At 37.6% G+C, this 10,781-nt stretch overlaps 2 pseudogenes; both read left to right on the top strand.

The window, feature by feature from the left end:
* The first annotated feature begins 3,168 nt into the window (after positions 1–3,168).
* Positions 3,169–4,928, top strand: LOC102740392 (2',5'-phosphodiesterase 12 pseudogene; annotated as a pseudogene).
* Positions 4,929–10,276: 5,348 nt separating this feature from the next.
* On the top strand, positions 10,277–10,383 carry LOC115942065 (U2 spliceosomal RNA; annotated as a pseudogene).
* Positions 10,384–10,781: the final 398 nt, after the last annotated feature.

The following is a 10,781-nucleotide window of genomic DNA, read 5'->3' as shown; positions in this document are numbered from 1 at the left end:
AAATTCTCACAGTATTGGTGGGTATGTAACTTGGTACATTCTTTCTAGAGGGCTATTTGACAGTATTTATTAAAAAGTCTTAGAAATGTTCATACTCTTTGATGTAATAATTTTTTACATTATATTATACAGAAAAAATCATACATGTGTTTAGAGACTTACACATAAAGATATTCATAGTAGTAAAACAAATACAAGCAAAGTAATGGAAAAAATAAGCAAAAATATAAGCAAAAAATGAAAAAATGTAGATTAGCTGGCTTAAACAGATTAGTGCATATTGGTATAATTAAGTTCTGTAAAACAAGAAAAATATGCTGCATATACAATGGAATATTATTCAGCCATAAAAAAGAATGAAATCTTGCCATTTGCAACAACATGGCTGGAGCTGAGAGCATTATGTTAAGTGAAATAAGTCAGTCAGAGAAAGACAAATACCATATGATTTCACTCATATGTGGAATTTAAGAAACAAAACAAATGAGCAAAGGGAAAAAAGAAAGAGAGAGAGAAACCAAGAAACAGACTTAATTTAGAGAACAAACTGATGGTTACCAGAGGGGAGGTGGGTGGGGGGATGAAAGAAATAGGTGATGGGGATTAAGGAGGGCACTTGTTGTGATGAGCACCAGGTGATGTATGGAAGTGTTGAATCACTATGTTGTATACTTGAAACTAATATAACACTATGTTAACTATAGTGGAATTAAAATAAAAAGCCTAATTAAAATAAATAAATGAATAAATAACTTAAGAAAAAGAAAGAAAAATATGCCATAAAAATGTATTTAATGATAAAGATAACTTCTCAGGGTTTACACTTTAAATAATAGAAAAGTAGTAGATTAGAAACAGTGTGCTCAGTGGGACTCTAATATACATGTATCTGTATATACATGTGTAAACATAGAATGTAATAAAAAGAATATAATCTATCCTTATTTCTGAATATGCTTATATTATAAATATTAAAACAAAAAATCTTTTTAAAAAAGATCTTATATTTTAGTAAATCTTTACACCCACAACCCCAAGATCAAGAGTCACATGCTCTACCAACTGAGCAGCCAAGCACCCCCAAAACAAAAAAATTCTATACATAAAACCACCAGGAACAAAAATAGTAAATAACAAACTAGGAAACATGTGCAGAACATACATCATGAATTTATTTTAACTTCATTTCTCCACATCAGAAAAAAGTAGTGTGGGGGGCGCCTGGGTGGCTCAGTCGTTAAGCGCCTGCCTTCGGCTCAGGTCATGGTCCCAGGGTCCTGGGATCGAGCCCCACATCGGGCTCCCTGCTCCGCGGGAAGCCTGCTTCTCCCTCTCCCACTCCCCCTGCTTGTGTTCCCTCTCTCGCTGTATCTCTCTCTGTCAAATAAATAAAATCTTTTTTAAAAAAAAAAGTAGTGTGGAAAAATCTTCCTTTCCACTCCACTTGGAAAATCTATCACTTCCTTCCCAAGTTTATTTAGGATACAGGATAAGCCACTATAATATAGAGACCCCCAAAATACAATGGTTCAAACAAGAGAGAAATGTATTTCTCCCATACAAAAGAGTCCAGAGATAGAAAGGGATTTTTGGACAGGTGGATTTGTCTGCTGTATGAGGTCAAGTGCTTATTTTGTTGCTCTGCTATCTCCTAGAGTGTTTTACTTACACTTTGTCAGAGTTCAGGGACACAGGAAGGAGGAAAGAGAAAGTAGTAGGCAAACAATTTTCTTTTAAATACTGGAACATAATTAAAAAAAGAAAATAATGTATGTTGAAGAAATAAATTCAAGAGAATAGGAAAAAAAGAAATTGGTTTAAAAAAAAGTAGTACAGAAGTTGCACATTCCACATCTTGTATTCCATTGCAAAGAAACTGGACACAAAGACACTTGGCTGCAAAGAGGCTGGGGAATGTTAGTTTCTAGTTGAGTGATCAAGAGTTCCTTTAAAACTCTGGGTATTGTATGGTGACTAACATAACATAATAAAATAAAATTAAAAAAAAAAACTTTGGGGACAAGAATCCTATTACTTAGAAGAAGATGGGGACATCTTAAGCCATTAAAACACCAAAAAAACCCACAAACAAACAAACAAACCCACAACAAAACAAAACAAAACAATTTAAAAAACACACCAACTTGTTTTTATTGAGGTGTAATTCATAAGGGGCTACTTTGCTGATAAGGCTTCTTAGAACTATGGATGGATGTTTTGTTCTAGTCTCCCAAGAAGGGCCATTTTATTTTTTAGAGTCACTTCTAAAGTCATGTGGTCTTTAACTTTGGGGTCTATTTTGCATATAAGTACTAATGCAAATAAATTTAAACTCAAGTAGACCTCATCACATGTCACCTCATGAATGTTGACAATGGAAGGAATATCTTGCCTGTAGTATAATATCAGTTCTGGACTGAAAAGCTGGGGAAGAAACTTAATTTTCTTTTTTTTTTTTAAGATTGTATTATTTATTTTTTGACAGAGTGACAGTGAGAGAGGGAACACAAGTAGGGGGAGTGGGAGAGGGAGAAGCAGGCTTCCCCCAGAGCAGGGAGCCTGATGCCGGGCTCGATCCCAGGACCGTGGGATCATGACCTGAGCTGAAGGCAGACGCTTAAAGACTAAGCCAGCGAGGGGCCCTGATTTTCTTTTTTTAAATCATGAATGAGTGTTGACTTTTGTCAGATATTTTTATACATCTATTGAAATAATAATATGTTTTTTCTCTTTGACTCTATAAATAAGTAGAGTGTATTACTTGATTTTTGAATGTTAAACCAACTTTATGTTCCTGGGGTAAACTCCACTTGGTACTCATCTTTATATATACATCAATGGATATTATATGCTAGTAATTTTATGGGGATTTTTGCATATAGGTTCACGAGTATATTGGTCTATAATTTTTTCTTATAATATCCATAACAGGTTTTATTGTCAAGATTATTTTTGTATCTTAAAATGAGTTGCAGAGTGCTTTGTATCCTCCAATTTCTGAAAGACTGTGTAATGTTGGCAGTATTTCTTTTTTAAACGATTGCTAGAGCTCACCAGTACAATCTTTGTGAGAAATTTTTTTGGTTATGAATTTATTTTATTTTATAGATATAAATTTACTCAGATCTGACGCCTGGCGGCCGCTGGACCACATTCACATAAACCCTCCCGGGCTCCCGCGCCGCGCTTCGTGGGGTCCGCACGGCGGTGGAGTGGCACACTCGGGCCGAGGCGGCGACTGAGACCGCGGCGGGCTCCGTGGAGCTCGCTGTAGTGCGCTGTGTGGCCTCAGAGCCCAAGCTAAGCCTGTCGTTCGCGCTGGCCGACGGCAGCCACAAGAACATGCAGCGCGACCAAAGCGAGCCGCTGGGTCGGGCCCTCAGCCGGCTTGCAACCAGTGCCCTCAAAGGCCACCCTAAGGCGGCTGCTGCCAAGAAGAGCAGGAAGAACCGGCCAAATGCAAGTGGCAGCGTGGCCGGTGCGGGGCCTGGGTCCGAGCTGGCTGCGGCCTGCGAGCCCGTGGTGAAGCTGTACTACCGCGAGCGGGCAGCGGCTGAAGACGTGCTGCACGTGGACAGCGCGGTGCTGCAGATCGGCGACGTCAAGTACAAGGTGGAGCGCAACCCGTCCGCCTTCACGAGCTGCAGTTGCCACGCCACATTATGCCGGCTTCCCGGTGTGCCCCAGGATCAGCCTCGAACTTCGGGATCCCGCCAGCTCCTTATTCCGCTGGCACAAGGAAGCCACACCCGGAGCGGCAGAGCCTGAGGGCGGGGGCCCTCGTTACTGTCTCCCTCTTCACCCTCTCCTAGTTGGACGGAGACGGGTGTGAACGAGGGGGGCCACATGCCGTCCAATGCCGACATCGGGCTCCGGACTCAAGCTTCATTGCACCCCAGGCAATGGGCAGCGCTTCAGGCCAAGCCGGGAGTTGGAAAGTGTGTGCCCCGTGGAGGCTGGGCCTGGCACGTGCACTTTTGACCACCGCATCTCTACACCAAGAAGGTGACGGATGACTCTGTCATCCGCACGGTCTCTTACGACCTCCAGGCTGACACGTACGCCCAGACTGAGTTTTCGAGGAGTGTCCTGTACCTGTACTGTGCCCCTTATGCCCTGGAGCTGGACTACCGCCAGAACCTTACCCAGTGGAAACTCACGGGCTACAAAGCTGACCTCATCTGTTTGCAAGAGGATGATCGCAACGTGTTTACAGACGGCTTGGTGCCAGCCCTCCAGGCCTTGGGGCTGGAGGGCGTGTTGAGAATCAAGCAGCAGGAAGGCCTGGCTGCTTTCTACAGAAAGACCAAATTCACTCTCCTTAGCCAGCATGACATTTCTTTCCATGAAGCCCTGGAGTCCAACCCACTTCACAAAGAACTGCTGGAGAACCTAGTTTGTACCTGTTTGCACAGAAGAGGGTGCTCCTGAGGTCTTCTGTCCTCTAGGTTTCTGTTCTTCAGTCTACAAAGGACTCTTCTAAAAGGGTGTTGCTAATACCCATCTCTGCTGGCATCCAAAAGGTAGGTACATTTCTCTCATTCAAATGGCAGTAGTCTTGGCTCATATTAGACATGTCTCATGTGACCTGTATCCTGGCATACCAGTTATGTTTTGTGGACACTTTAATACTACCCCATCAACAGGAATGTATCATTTTGTTGTCAATAGGAAAGAGGAACGGTGAAACATGTCCCTTACCCATTTTTTCAAACTGAGAAGTGCTTGTGGTGAACCTGCTTACTCAAATTACGTTGGTGGCTTTCATGGATGTCTGGATTACATTTTCATTGACTTAAATGCTCTAGAGGTTGGACAGGTGATTTCCATTACCTAGTCATGAAGAAGTTACCACCCATCAGGCCTTACTTAGTGTTTCCCATCCCTCTGATTACATAGCACCTGTATGTGATTTAGAATGGAAATAGATTTGTGTTTAATAGAATGTAAGTCTGCTTTAGTAGGTAATTTAATATGAATCAGAGCTTATGTGTAACCTTCAAAGAGGAAAACTAGACAGACACCAAGGCAAAATGTTATTCCACTAGATACGTTCCAGTGTCTTCATTACATGACTGTTCATAATATTTGCAGTTTCTCCACTTTTCTTTTTTCCTATGGTTGAAGGAAAAATAAATATATTTATGACTCCCAGGAAGAACATTGAATTATTATGTACATTTTTATAAGTACCTTTTTTTTAGCTAGGAATTAAGAATTTTGTAAAAAAACAACCCATTTGAATGATCCTTTAATTTTTCTATCATAACATTTCAAATTGAATCATGTTTATATAATTGGGGAAAAATGCATACAGGTTAAAGTGAGAGGCCTAAGTCTGACACATGAAAGGAGTGACATTAGAGTCTACCTCTACTTCAATTTGGTTAGCAATTTAATACAACTTCAGAGTTTTAACAGAAGATTAAAATATGCCATCACCAATTGTTATTACTTCTCATCTTTAGTCAATTAACATAATTAATTTTCATTCTATTTTTAAGATTTTAATTTTTTTTAAAGATTTTTTTTTTTTTTTTTTTGAGAGAGAGAAAGAGATAGAGAGCATGAGAGGAGGGAGGTTCAAAGAGAGAAGCAGACTCCCTGCCGAGCAGGGAGCCCGATGCGGGACTCGATCCTGGGACTCCAGGATCATGACCTGAGCCGAAGGCAGTCGCTTAACCAACTGAGCCACCCAGGCACCCAAGATTTTAATTTTTAGTATATGGTACAAATGGGCATTTATATTCTTATTCTTACTGCAGCTCATTTGAACTTTTAGGATGCAAGCACAATTTAGTATTCAAAGTGAATAGCAACATAGTCAACTTGATCCCATTTTCTTTAATTATTCTTGCCCATGAAAAATGTGCATAAATCAGTAGGGTATTTGACCATATGATATTACAGAATACAGCATAATAGATTATGTGAAACTGCCTACCGATATGGGCTTGACATTTTCGGTGAACCACTGAGCATTTCTATGCTGGAAGTATTTTTGAAATTGTTGGTTTTTATAAATAGGAGAAAGGGGAGTAGTGGGGCTTTTGAGCATTTCTGAAATTAACTGTTCTTTTTATAGACTTGAGCATTATAGTTTGTTATAGGAAAACATTGTATATAGTTTATATACTGTAAAAAATTTAAATATGAAGTCAAACCTTTTAAAATTAGAAATTACAGTTTTACTGATTAGTTTCTAGCCTAGAGTGATAACTGAGCTCTTCTAACTCAGTTATCACCATACCTTATTTGTAATGCTTTAGCTGTTACTTTTTGATGTTCAGGATACTATAATGTTATCTCATATTTCTGCATTTAGTTTCTATAGCTTAGATATTAAAAGCCCACCCACTTCAAGAGCTCTAATTTTCCACCGTCATGAGAGCTTTTGTCCCAAATTCTTTACTAATCTCTAAACCCAATACCATAAGAACTTTTCTCTTTTGATAAAGTAGGCTGTACTTTCATATTCCACTCACTATCCAGTGTATTGTTAACTCTTAGTTTAGTTAAGTTTGAGGATGAGAGTTTTACCTACAGTTCAGTTTGAACCTTGAAGTACTTAAAATACTGGAGGGGAAAAATTAAAGTGGCAGTTTCTTGGGATCTTGTTTAGAAAAAGCTATAAATGAAAAATTGATGTTACCAAATTGTGCCTTCCTAAATAACATTTTTGAGAGCATTTTAATATCAGTTTACAAATACATGAATATGTTAAAGCCAGAATCTGATTCTTTTGCAAAATACATATTTTTCCTCCTTTTAAAAAAATTTACTCAAATTTTGTTTCTTCTTTAGTTAGTTTGGAAAGCTTTTCTTTTCAAGTAATTTTACCATTTCATCTATTCATCTGTGTCAGTGACTTTATTGGCATAAAGTTGCTCACAATATTTCCTTACTATGTCTGTACAAAGTGTGGTGCTAGCCTTATTTCAACCCTGATATTGGTAATTTGTGACTTCTTTTTTTCTTGATTCATTTCTTAGAAGTTTAATGATCTTATAGTATTTTCAAAGAACCAATATTTGGCTTTGTTGTTTTTTCTGCTTTTTAAAAAAATCAGTTTTCTATTTCATTGTCTTCTGCCTTACTTTACTATTTCTTTGCTTCTATTTACTTTGGATACCATATCCTTTTTTTCTCTAACTTCTGTAGATGGAAATTTAGATCATCAATTTTAAATGTCTCTTCTAATATAGGCATTTAAAAGTACAGATTTTCCTCTAAGCATTGTTTTAACAACATCCTCCAATCTAATATGTTATCACTGAGTTTGAAATATTTCTAATTTGGCTTGAATTTTTTTGACCCCTGGATTATTCACAAGTGTCATTTAAAACATTGGTGTTTTTTTCTAGATATCTTTTATTTCTTATTTTTAACTAATTAACTTTTTGTAGTCAGAGAACATACTCTGTAAGTGCTATTCATGCAAGTCCAGATAGCACAGAAAGTACACTCTGGTTAGAGGAGGAATAAAGCCTTCATATTAAAATATTAAGTCAAATATTTTTTTTAAGATTTTATTTATTTGAGAGAGAGAGAGAGCACGCACAAGCAGGGGGGAGGGGCAGAGGGAGAGGGAGAAGCAGGCTCCCTGCTGAACAGGGAGCCTGATGCGGGGCTCGATCCCAGGACCCTGAGATCATGACCTGAGCCGAAGGCAGACACTTAGCCGACTGAGCCACGCAGGCGCCCACTATTTTTCTTTTTTAAAAAAGATTTTACTTTTAAGTAGTCTCTACACCCAACATGGGGCTCAAACTCACAACACTGAGACCAAGAGTCACATGCTCCACCAACTGAGCCATCCAGGCACCCCGAAATAAACTATTTTTCTAACTCTTCCTTCCCATGGTAGGTTCTACTATTGACTGAGACATTATTCTGAATGTTTTTGTGAGGGTGTTTTTGGATGACACTAACATTTAAGTTGGTGGACTTCAAGCCATTGCTCTCCATAATGTGGGTGGGCCTCATCTAATCAGTTGAAGGCCTGAATGAGACAAAAGACTGACCTCGCCCAGGCAAGAAGGAATTCTGCCAGCAGTTGGCTTTTGAGCTTGAACTGCTAAATTAGCTCTTCTTTGGTCTCCAAACCCCCTATGTATATAACCACATATATGCCATTTCTTGTATACTTCTTTCTTCTATGTAAAGGCACATTTCCAGCAGATGTCATTTTTCTTCCACCTCAAAACTCCCTTTAATATTTCTTATAGTAGCACCATGGCAAATACATTGACCTTTTGTTTGTTGAGAAAAGCCTTTATTCATCTTGATTTTTAAAGGATATTTTCACTGGATATAGATTCTCAGTTTACATTTTTTCTTTCAGTCTTTTAAAGATGTCATTTCATTGTCTTCTTGTGAATTCTGATGTTGTGTGGAGTCATGCTTACATTTATATTTTTGTCTATAACATAAGCTTTTTCTGTGGTTTCTATTCAGATTTTCTCTTAGTAACTGCTTTTCAGGATTTTGATTATGATGTACTTTGATGTGGCATTCTTTTTTAAGTGCAGATATAATTGACATATAACATTATATTAGTTCCAGGTGTATAACATAATGATTTGATACTGGTTTTTGCAAAATAATACCACAGTAAGTCTAGTTAACATTCATCAACACACATAGTTACAATTTTTTTCTTTGTCATGCCCATTCTTTTTTTTCCCTATAACCACTTCCAACAACTACCAGTGAATCATCTTGCTCACAAAGTGCTAAAACCTCACTCCACCAGTTCAGTGGGGAAACTGACCAATGAGGACAGGATACAGATTTTTTTCTTTGGATGAGAACTTCTAAGATCTACTCTCTTAGCAACTTTAAAATACACAATACAGCATTTTTTTCATTTTAATAACATTTTATTTACCCCTTATATACAATATGCAATCATTTCAACATGTAATCAAAATAAGAATGAGATGTTTTACATTCTTTTTTTCCACAATACAGTATTATTAACTATAGTCACCATGCTGTACATTATCCCTAGGACATTTTTATTTTATGACTGGAAGTTTTGACTTCTTTTTGACTATTTTCACCCATTTTGCTCACTCACCCCCCCCACCCATGCCTCTGGCAACCACCAATCCGTTGTCTGTATTTATGAGTTTGGTGGGTTTTTGTATTTTGTTTTTTTAATATTCCACATATAAGTAAGATGATATCATATTTGCCTTTCTCTAACTTATGTCACTTAGCATAATGCCCTCAAGGTCCATCCAAGTTGTCACAGATGGCAGGATTTCTTTCATTTTTATAGTTGAATAATATTCCATTGTGTATATATACCACATTTTCTTTATTTATTCATCCATTGATGAACACTTAGTTTGTTTCCATAGCTTGGCTATGTAAATAATGCTGCAGTGAACATGGGAGTGATGTGACATTCTTTTTGTTTATCCTACTGGAGGTTTATTATGCTTCTTGGGTCTGTGAGTTTATAATAATCATAAAATTTAGAACTATTTCAGCCATTATATTTTTCTTTTTTAAAAGGTTTTATTTATTTAAGAAAGAGAGAGAAAGAGCGTGAGCTGGGGGTGGGGCAAAGGGAGACAGAGAATCTCAAGCAGACTCTGCACTCAGTTTGATCTCACAACCCTGAGATCATGATCTGAACCAAAATCAAGAGTCGGACGCTTAACTGACTGAGCCACCCAGGTACTCCAGCCATTATATTTTTCAATATATATTTTGTCTCACACACTTTCTTCTTTGTCTGAGTCTTATTTCCAGTTATACTGCTTTATATTGATCCACTCCTCATTTATTTTTTACTGTGATGCAATTTCAATAGTTTCTATTGCCATGTGTTCATCAATCTCTCTTAAATAAAAACTTTATTGAGATATAATTCATATATCATTTAATTCTCCAATTTAAAGTGTATAAGTCAATGCTTTTTTTAATATGTTCACAGAATAGTGCAACTATTACTACAATCCATGTTAGAACATTTTAATTACCTCTAAAGGAAACCTACTTGAAGTAACTCCCTATTTCTCCCCAAGCTCCCAAGCCTATGCAACCACTAATCTAATTTCTTTTTTTTTTAAAGCTTTTATTTATTTATTTGAGACAGCATGAGAGGGAGGAGGGTCAGAGGGAGAAGCAGACTCCCTGCTGAGCAGGGAGCCCAATGCGGGACTCGATCTCGGGACTCCAGGATCATGACCTGAGCCGAAGGCAGTCGCCCAACCAACTGAGCCACCCAGGCGCCCCCCACTAATCTAATTTCTATCTCTATATTGCTTCTCGGCCTTTTGGCTAAGATCAAGTGTAATTTCTATCTCTACAGATTTGTCTATTCTGGACATTTCATAGAAATGGAATCATACAAAATGTGGTCCTTTTTGACAGTCTTCTTTCACTTACTGTATTGTTTTCAAGGTTCATTCATTTTGTAGCATGTATTAGTACTTTATTTTTATTGCCAAATAATATTCCATTGTACCAATCTACCACATTATAATTATCCATTTATCAGTTGATGTACGTTTGAGTTGTTTCCAAGTTTTGGCTATTATGAATAAGGCTATTATAAACATTCATGAACAAATTTCTTTGTGGACATATGTTTTCATTTCTCTGTGTATATACCTAGGAGTAAAATTGCTAGGTCATATACTAATTCTATATTTAACTTTTTGAGGAACTGCCAAAATGTTTTCCAAAGCAGCTGCAGCATTTTATATTCCCATCAGCAATGCATGAGTCCCAAATTTTCTGCATCCTCATCAACATTGGTTGGT

Source organism: Leptonychotes weddellii, chromosome X (genome assembly GCF_054177405.1).
Source record: "Leptonychotes weddellii isolate Sample4059 chromosome X, ASM5417740v2, whole genome shotgun sequence".
Lineage (NCBI taxonomy): Eukaryota > Metazoa > Chordata > Mammalia > Carnivora > Phocidae > Leptonychotes > Leptonychotes weddellii.
This window is presented reverse-complemented; position numbering and strand designations above follow the sequence as displayed.